The sequence below is a fragment of the Dermacentor variabilis genome, unplaced genomic scaffold (genome assembly GCF_050947875.1).
Source record: "Dermacentor variabilis isolate Ectoservices unplaced genomic scaffold, ASM5094787v1 scaffold_13, whole genome shotgun sequence".
NCBI classification, from domain to species: Eukaryota; Metazoa; Arthropoda; class Arachnida; order Ixodida; family Ixodidae; genus Dermacentor; species Dermacentor variabilis.
The window spans coordinates 6,232,509-6,242,027 of record NW_027460291.1 but is presented as its reverse complement, the minus strand read 5'-3'; the positions used below and the strand labels follow the sequence as shown (position 1 = coordinate 6,242,027).

Here is a 9,519-nt window from a genome sequence, read left to right as displayed (position 1 = left end):
TCGCTTAAGGAAACGAAGTCGCCTCCTTGTGTACACTTCAAAGAAGTTAACATAGTCGCAGTCTTCCGAAAGGCAAAGCATCCATTGGGATAGCAAATTAGCAGACAGGCATAGGAAGTGAGGATAGTAGTATTACTGGCTCTATAAACTGATAAACATTAGCTTACTAACTAAATTAGCAAGCGTGGTTTCACACGAACAAGCAAGCATGAACATATCTCACTCAACGAACGCGGAAACTTGCTCTCAGAACACTGTAGTGAGGAATCAAGGTAGCAGCAGCGGGAGAATTCACCGTGCTGCCTCTCGCTTCAACGCGAACTGAGCGGCGAAAACACATCGACCACGAAGCTACGAGCCCTACCCAGACCCTGTACTCGTCGCAAATCGCTTTCAAGAAAGGGCCCGCGCGCCATACGCAACAGCCGCCGGAGGAGAACGCCCCCCTGCCCTGCGTGCGACGGAAGAAAGAGCTCTCCGCCGGCTCGAAACGCGTGGCGCGCGACGAAGGTGTTATCGCTCTTGACACGGATCATCACGGCGAAGCTGCCGGCGACGCCAACTGCAGAAAAACACTGGAGCATAGAGAAAGAAATTCAACAAGAGGGGACACTCTTCAAAAACTGGCAACAGGAAAGACGTCACGCCTAGTTTCAACAACATCCGTTAGTTGACGCGAGCATCAGAAAAAAAAAGAATGTGAAATAAACTTCCAGACAACGTTATATTTTTTTTATTCTTTTCCACTAAAAGTGAAAAAGTTTTGCGTGTAAATGAACTTACAGTTTGCAACTTTTTGTTGCGTCGCCTAGCAACAAGCTAGCGGCACGCCAGACGCGCGTGCATACGTCATGCGCCAGACAAGCCGCAGGAGTGAGCGAGGCCAGCCGTACGTGCGAAGCTCGCGTGCTCGGCGACCCGTCTGTTTTGGATATAGCCCATGTTTTTGGGCTCCCGGCCTTCTCTATGCTTTTCTTGCGTATCGTCTGCATTTCGACACGGCACCACTGCACTACTGGACTACGGCAAGGTGAGAAATTGTGTTTGACAGTGTGCGGCGCATTTTAAGCACATTTAGGCTTAGTTCGAGTGGCGCAGTTAGCGAAAAACAGCTCCGCCGTCCTGGCGCAGTTAATTTGAGTTAATGCCTCGTCCTGGGAGATGTTTGCGACGCTTTCTATGAGCCCCAACATTACTGTAACTTATTTCGGTAGGTTTTGGGCACGCTTGCCGCGCCCGGCTTATTGACGCAGTAAGCGAAAACCGGCTCGGCCGTGTGAGGCATTTGCGCGTGTACATGCGTGTACTGCGTCGTAGCGCCTAAGACAGACAAGTTTTCGCGCATTCTGTGGCCCTCAACATTATTGTAACTAGCGTCGTTATATTTGGGGTAGTTTAGAAGCACGGTTGCCGCGCCCGGCTTATTGACGCAGTTAGCGAAAAGCAGCTCGGCTGTGTGCCGCAGTTAGTTTCGCGTGTACTGGATCTTACTGGTAGAAGTTCGTGACGCATTCTCTGACCCGAAAAAGTATTGTAATTTATCTGGTAACTTTTTGGGATATCTTAAGGCTTGCTCGCCGCGCCTGGGGTTGTGAAGGTGTTAGCAAAAAAGCAAGCCGGCCATAGTGAGTTAGTTTTGCGTGTACTGAATTTTAGTGGGACAAGTTTGTGACGCATTTTATAGCCCTGCAACAAGATATACCTTATTTCGGTACTCACGCTTCTCGAAAACGCAACGAGCGATTGCCGAGAGTGATAACACGGGAGTGTTGCATGCGCCGGCAGGACGCGTAAAAGATAACACGGAGGAGCTCAAGAACATGACATTTACGTATTATGAGCGACTGAAAACAGGCTTTGCACTCACGAGTCTGACTTGAGTGCGATTAGAAGGCATTCTGCGAGCGTGTAACATGGTCTGGCTGAGCCTGTGTGTGTACTTCGCGTACCATCGTGTCGACTGAGGCCAAGTTGTTTTGGAAACGCGCAGTCACCCGTGTATTTGTGCACTTAAAGTGCAGGAAATAATGCCAGGGAAAGGAGGGGTGCTTGAAAATCGGATGTTCAGATTTTATGGCATTGTTTCGGAGGAGTCCTTGCTGCGAAATGTACGTAAAAGTGAATTTATCTGTAATGCCGCTCATTCACCACTTACGCACGTTTCGCCTCTACACGAAATACTCCTGTTAGGTCAATATGCCAAAATGATACATGCTTGTAATTTACTTTCAGCTGATGGGATCCGGTGGAGCATCGTACGGCAACGACTGCTGCTTACCTGGTGCCACAACTTTCTATGAATGCAGAAGAAGCCCGGAACGAGCATTTATATAGAGCAAAATAAACATTTCATCATTTCAGAAGACGTCTTTCGTTTTCTTTATGAAATTGCACCTCAGAGATTCGGTGCAGTCTTGTAAAGGTCAATCGCAATCATTTCTACGTAATAATGAAACGATTCCACGCCAAACCCACGCGAGGTTCAGCAGAAGCGAAAAAAAAAAAAAACGCCGCGCCGAGCAGCGGAGCCGGCGCGGCGTGTACCAACTGGTGTTCAAAACGCGCGCGCCCAAAACCGAAACCGGAAGGAGTCAACAACATCCGCTTGGTGTGCTACAGTCAATTCGGCCGCTGGGCTCTATGGGAGTGTCCGCTCTTGTTGAAATTTCTTTCTCTATGACTGGAGCGTCCGTATAATTACTATGGAAATAAAAGCCGCGGTTGTTATAAGCTCTGATGATGTGAACCTCATTAATTTCCATTACAATACGAACTCCATCTGTGAAAAATTGAAAAAAGTAGTAGAAGGTTTGTACTAATCAAGCTGCATTATTTCAAGTGAACTGGTATTTATTGCGATAACAATAGTATGGACACTCCAGGCGCATGTCTGCTTTCGTCGTCACCGTGATGTTCTGAGTAAATTAGGGCGATAACATCGTCGCTGCACACGGTGCTATGCGTGCGAGCGAAAGCTTGCGAGGGTGAGCCGGCGGTTCAGTGCCTCGTGCACCAGGAAGGAAAGCGGGCGCGAAGCGCGCCGTCGCACGCAAGGCAATTGGGGCCGCTGAGGATGGCGCTGCTGCCCAATTGCGAAAGCTATCTGCGATGAGTGCGAGAGTTCACCGGAGGCTCATAGCTTCGTGTGTGCTGTGTTCCCTTACCGGGACTATTTCACCTGCCATCTGCCACAAAAAAAAAAAAAAGGCTGCTCGACCGATATCATCACAGCTACAGCACCGAGCCGACGGTATTGTTCCAGGAGGCGGTCTGCTAGTAGGCCGGGAAAGTGCCGGCTACCAGACAGGTGAAAACTGCGTGCTCGCTTAAAACACAAAATCAGCCTCAAAATGGGCTCCCAAAGAAGGCATCCGTGCTTTGAAGGCGCTAAGATGTCTGCATGCCTGAATGCTGGCAACGCAGGAACTGAACTGAGCGTAAAGCTTGTACAGCTAATAAAGCAAGTATCAAGCCTCCCTCCCCCCCCCCCCCTTCTACAAAAGGAGGCAGGAAAAGAAACTAAGAAAATTTAATTGGCGAAGCCGCAGTCACAGACGCAGAAACAGTCGTCTTTGACTGACGCGGTTACTGAGGGCGACAAGTCAAGGCAAAGAAAGAAGGACTTCATCTTTTTCTGTTCACAAGCATGAAATACGTGCTTGAAATAGCAAAAACTATGTGCAGAACGAACAGACGAACGACGATGCATGGGTGCCTCTTTTGCCGTTAGGAGGGTGGTCTAATTTTCATCGCAACGCTAGTTAGCTCTTGATAATACCTGTAACTAAATATAAATACTATAAATATTACGTGTGAATGAACTAGCAGCCCGCTTTGGCTCTCACATCGATGCGCCGTCTACGCCGTCTTGGACTAGGCACCTTGAACGTTCTGAAACCTTTCTGGGTTGAATTCAAGTGACCTAGAGACAGGCGCCCAAGTGCATAACTCCAATTCTGTCCCGGCGCACCCATACTTCGATATCCCGAGCCTATCAGCAATTACCGTTAGCTGCAAGAAAAAAGAAAGCAAAATACATAGATATCGAAGGCGGGAGCTAGTCGGGCTCTTTTTTCAGCCTTTTCTCCTAGGTCCCCTCTTCTTTCTGACGAAATAATGAAGCAACTACTACTACTGCTATTATTATTATTATTATTATTATTATTATTATTATTATTATTATTATTATTATTATTATTATTATTATTATTATGCTCAGAGACACGGGAAGCCTCCGCCTTCGACGCTTTCTGCTACACAATATACGGTTTGCGGGCCAAATAGGCGATCCAAATGTACTTCCGCGGCGATAACGTTTTTGTCTGCATCCACCATGGTGGACCCATAAAGCATGCGCTGCGCAGTGCTGAGTGTTAATAACGAAATCTTGGCCGAACGTCCAGCCTCTTGAGGCCGCGGGGGCTGCCTGCAGAGTGAAATGAGGAAGCGTGGAATTTGGCGGGGCATTCCTCCCCGTCCGAAGTGCACCCGCCGTGGTAGGGGGGGCACCCTGGCCCCCCTTCGCAAGGTCCCGACACTGCAGTGCCGTGACAAACTTCAGCCCGCTGCGCCGCGGGCTCGGTGCGTCTGCACGCACTATTTGGGCTGCAGACCATGCTCGCCCTGGTAGCAGTGCGCCTACCATCCTGAAGAGAACTTTCCCTCATTCAGTGCTTTCTCTCTTTCTCGCCTTATGCTCAGTCCGGTCTGTCATAATTTTTAGAGTTTTCATGTACATCAATCGCTTTGTCTCAGTCACGTCGTTCCTGCTGGCAAAAATATCGGGAAACACTTTTACACTGCCCCAATCGTCTACCATATTACGTTTACCACCAACGCGTACATCATCTCGCACTGGTCATTCAAAAGATGTAGTTTGAGGTCAGCAGTCACTTTGCCGTCTTCGATATTTTATCCGACAGCCAGAGACTGGAAAGACTGTCCTTACGATATAGCGGCCACATATGGTTCACTGAGCTTCGTGAAACAAGTAATGGCCCATCATATTATACAGCGATAACCTTACTACGCTTATTATTTTATAGCGAAGCTGTTTATGAGGATCCTGTGCCGTCGTTGTTGGATTTCGCTACAAAAGGGGCCACGTGACCTAGTGGGAGAGCAAAAGGAGAGCTTAACAGGGGGAAAGGGGTTGGATTGACACCTTTGTCCCTGTGAGAATGCTGTCTTATGCGCGAGTCTTATACGGTTCTCACACGGCGCATTTTGGGCGATCGAGCTAGATCGCCATCCAGTTTATAGATGATAGAACCCACCCTGCCGCGAAAGAATGTAATGCTGGCGATTTTCGGCCAGGGAACAGCGCCCAGTGATTGAAACGCGAGGTGCGCGTGGCTCCTGGCACATTTTGCGCCAGCAAGAACTGCCGGCAGACACGTCAATCCTCAAAATGATTGCAGCACCCGCATCTCCAGTGGTGGGCCTTGAGCCCAGTATACGGAGCTTTGGATTAGTGGTTCCGAACATTCCAGCTACGGGAAGACCACGAGTAGTGTGCACCCCCGAGGAAGAAGCTGCCTCGCGCCAGCGAGAGTCCGCTCCTGAACGGGCTCGTGGGACCGACCCCGCGCTGCGCGCCAGAGATGCCGAGTATAAACGGCAGCGCTCCCAAAGCACCACGCGAAGCACGCAAAAGCGAAAATGGGGTGAGAGAATGGTGGAACAAGAGATTTACAATATAGACTGCTTGCGAAGTTTGACCTGCGTGGTGTAACACTCGGTGTAACTAACACAGCTTCGCTGTTCGAGCCTCTTCACGGACTGGAAGGTACGGTGATTTTTCTTATGGTGACACCATTAATTATACCGGGTGATCATTTTTTAAATTGTCCACAATTATTATATATCGCAGGCTGCAGATAACATGGATCTAATCCTTAATTGAGCTAGAATATTCAGAAAGGCGGACATTACCTGCACGAGAAATGAAAACACATATTCAACCAATTCAAATAATCACGAAATACCTTCCTAGTTATTTATTGCACGTTAAAGAACCCCAGGTGGTCGAAATTTCCGGAGTCCTCCACTACGGTGTGCCTCATAATCAGAAAGTGGGTTTTGCGCGTAAAACCCCATAATTATATTTTCGAGTTATTTATTAACGACACACATTGCAATTTATAAATTCTAGCCGGTGATCTTCCAAGGCTTATCCACTTGAAATCACTAATTTGGAGATACTCACCATAATATGCATTGTGGTTCCACTCACTTATTTAGCAAAACGCTCTTTTATGCAACGAAGCACAAAAGTAACGAAAACGCCTATGCTTCGTCCCAAAGTTTAAGAAATATGTCGAAATTGGTTCGTCCTGGAAATTCATTTCAAGTGGATGCGTCTTGCCACCTCACCTGCTACAGTTCGTAAATTGCAATATATGCCGTAAAGTAATTACTTAAGAAGATATTGTTGCAGGAAGAAAGCAGGCCCACGAGTGTAAAATAATGTATATTTACAAGTGGCGTATATGGCGTTCAGGAAACTACCAGACTTCGTCTTCCTCTAGTCCAATTCAACTTCTTCCTTTCCTTCACCGTAACATCACCCTCCCGGCGGGGTAGCTCCGTCCCGGTGCAAGTTATAGAGCCTCACTTAAAGGGGGACATAGGGCTTGAGCATGGCGACGCGAACAACATCGCTAGTGACGGTGGGAGGCACTGAAGGCTGACCGATTAGGGCGATCTCGTATGTCACGTCGGATAATTGGCGTAAGATCTCGTACGGACCAGAATAGCGGGAAAGTAGCTTTTCCGACAATCCGACGCGACATGAAGGCGCCCAGAGAAGGACAAGGGAACCAGGTGAAAAATGGTGGTCTCCTTGCCGAAGGCTGTAGCGTCGCTTTGGAGAAGCTTGCGAGACTGTGAAGCGATGACGGGCGACATCTCGGGCTTCGGCGGCCAAGTCAATAGCATCGCGAGCGTAACCAGTGCTGGATGATTGTACTGAGGAAGGTAGCAACGTGTCAATGGGCAAGGTGGGGTCGCGGCCATAAAAAAGGTAAATTGGTGAAAATACGGCAGTGTCATGACGGGACGAGTTGTATGCGAAAATGATGTATGGTAAAGCGACGTCCCAGTCGCAGTGATCGTCGGAAACGCTCGTGGCCAGCACTTCAGTTAGTGTGCGGCTGAGTCGCTCAGTGAGGCCGTTCGTTTGAGGGTGGTACGCTGTAGCAATCTGGTGTTCTGTAGAACAGGAGCGGAGCAGTTCATCGGCCACGTTCGATAGAAAGTAGCAGCCGCGATCCGTCAGCAACTTGCGACGGGCGCCGTGGTGCAGGATGACGTCGTATAGTAAGAAGTAGGCGACATCTGTAGCGCAGCTGGTTGGCAGCGCTCATGCGATGACATATCTCTTGGCATATTCTGGTGCTACAGCAATCCATCTGTTTCCTTTGATGGAAATTGGAAAGGGGCCAAGGAGGTCGAGGCCCACACGGAAGAAGGGCTCTGTAGGGATATCAGTTGGTTGAAGCAAACCAGTGGGAGACATAGCAGGCGTCTTCCGGCGCTGACACAGATCGCAAGAAGCGACATAACGGCGCAGAGAGCGATAAATGCCGGGCAAGAGGAAACGGTGCCACAGGCGGTCGTATGTACGAGTAATGCCAAGATGTCCAGCAGTAGGAGCGTCGTGAAGTTGCTGGGGCATGGCGGGTCGAAGGTGCTTGGGAAGGACTAGGAGGAGCTCCGGGCCGTCACGACGAACGCTACGAGGGTATAAAGTTCCATCGCCCAAGGTGAACATCCGGAGGGGCGGATCATTGGGCGAGGAGCTTAGGCGTTCCATAAGTGTTAGAAGAACACGATCTTTGCGCTTCTCGTCGCCAATATGAAGGAAGCCGGAGAGGGATAGAACACTGATGTCCGAGTCTCCATCGGCATCGTCCGGTTGATCCACGGCATTGTGGGACAGGCAGTTAGCGTCTTTATGCAGGCGCCCTCACTTATACATAATAAAAAATGTATATTCTTTAAGACGCAATGCCCAACGTGCACGTCGTCCAGTTGGCTCCTTCAAAGAGGAGAGCCAGCAGAGGCCGTGATGATCGGTAACGACGCAGAAGCTCCGACTGAATAGGTGCGACCGAAATTTCGCGACCGCCCATACGAGCGCGATACATTCTCTCTCAATAATGGAGTAATTTCGCTCGGGCTTTGAAAGAAGGCGGCTAGCGTAAGCGATGACACGGTCTTGGCCCTGTTGACGCTGAGCGAGGACAGCACCGATGCCATGACCACTCGCGTCAGTTCATACTTCAGTGGGCGCAGAAGGGTCAAAGTGTGACAGAATCTGGGAAGTTGTAAGCCGCTCAATCAGGGTAGAGAAGGCTTTCTCCTGCAGTGGTTCCCAAGAGAAAGAGACGTCTTTCTTAAGAGGGTCAGTGAGAGGGTGAGCGATGTCGGCAAAATTTTACACAAATTGCCGGAAATAAGAGCATAAGCCCAGAAAACTACGGACATCGTTTATTGCACAAGGTACAGGAAAATTTCGCACGGCGTGAACTTTCTGTAGATCAGGTTGGATTCCGGCGGCGTTTACGAGATGGCCGAGCCTGTTACTTTCACGGCGACTGAAATGGCACTTGGAGGAGTTCAGCTGAAGGCCAGCCCTGCGAAACACGGAGAGTATGGTTGAGAGGCACCGCAGATGGCTCTCAAAGTTCGGCGAAAACACAATCACATCGTCGAGGTAACAGAGGCATGTACACCTCTTCAAACCACGCCAGAGAGAGTCCATCATGCGTTCGAATGCAGCTGGCGCATTGCATAATCCAAAGGGCATGGCTTTAAATTGGTACAGACTGTCCGGTGTGACGAAGGCGGTTTTCTCGCGCTCCATTTCATCGACGCTAATCTGCCAATAGCCGGAGCGGAGGTCAATTGATGAAAAGTATTGGGATCCCTGAAGGCAGTGAAAAGCGTCATCAATTCGAGGCAGCGGACAAAATGGATCAAATTGAGAACAAGCTTGCCTAAGCGAAAAGCTGTGTTAAGACACTAGGTGTGCACGTGGCTGCCTTTAGCTGAAAAACTGAGGACTTGAAAAATCGCTCTAGGCGAAATAATCTCGTCATAAGAGGAGTAGAGGAGGAAGAATCAGAAACAGATGAAATTTTGATAAGAAAGGTGAACGAGGAAATTTTTTGAGGTATACTAAAACAGAAACTAAAGCCAACCGAACGAATACATAGGTTAGGAAAGAAAATCCCTGGTCAAAGTCGTCCAATTATTCTTAGAGTTACGGACTTCAGGGATAAAGTTAGAATTTTGAGAAACTGCAGCAAACTTTAAGGTACACAACTTAGCATTAATGAAGATTTCTCCAGCCGAGTCGTTGAAATCCTCAAGAAACTTTGGAAATCATCGGAAGAAGAAAGAAGTAAGGGTGCCCAGGTTAAATTATTTTTTGACAAGCTTCGGGTTGATAAAACTATGTACACATGGAATGACGTAACAAACAACCGGAGCAAGTGGCACGCCTCTCCCGAT

At 48.8% G+C, this 9,519-nt stretch overlaps 1 long non-coding RNA gene across 1 annotated transcript; it reads left to right on the top strand.

Moving 5' to 3' along the window:
- Window positions 1-590: 590 nt before the first annotated feature.
- LOC142566681 (uncharacterized) lies at window positions 591-2,363 on the top strand. Its single transcript, XR_012825095.1, has 2 exons — window positions 591-1,030; window positions 2,233-2,363. It is a non-coding gene; the product is annotated as an uncharacterized LOC142566681 (long non-coding RNA).
- Window positions 2,364-9,519: the final 7,156 nt, after the last annotated feature.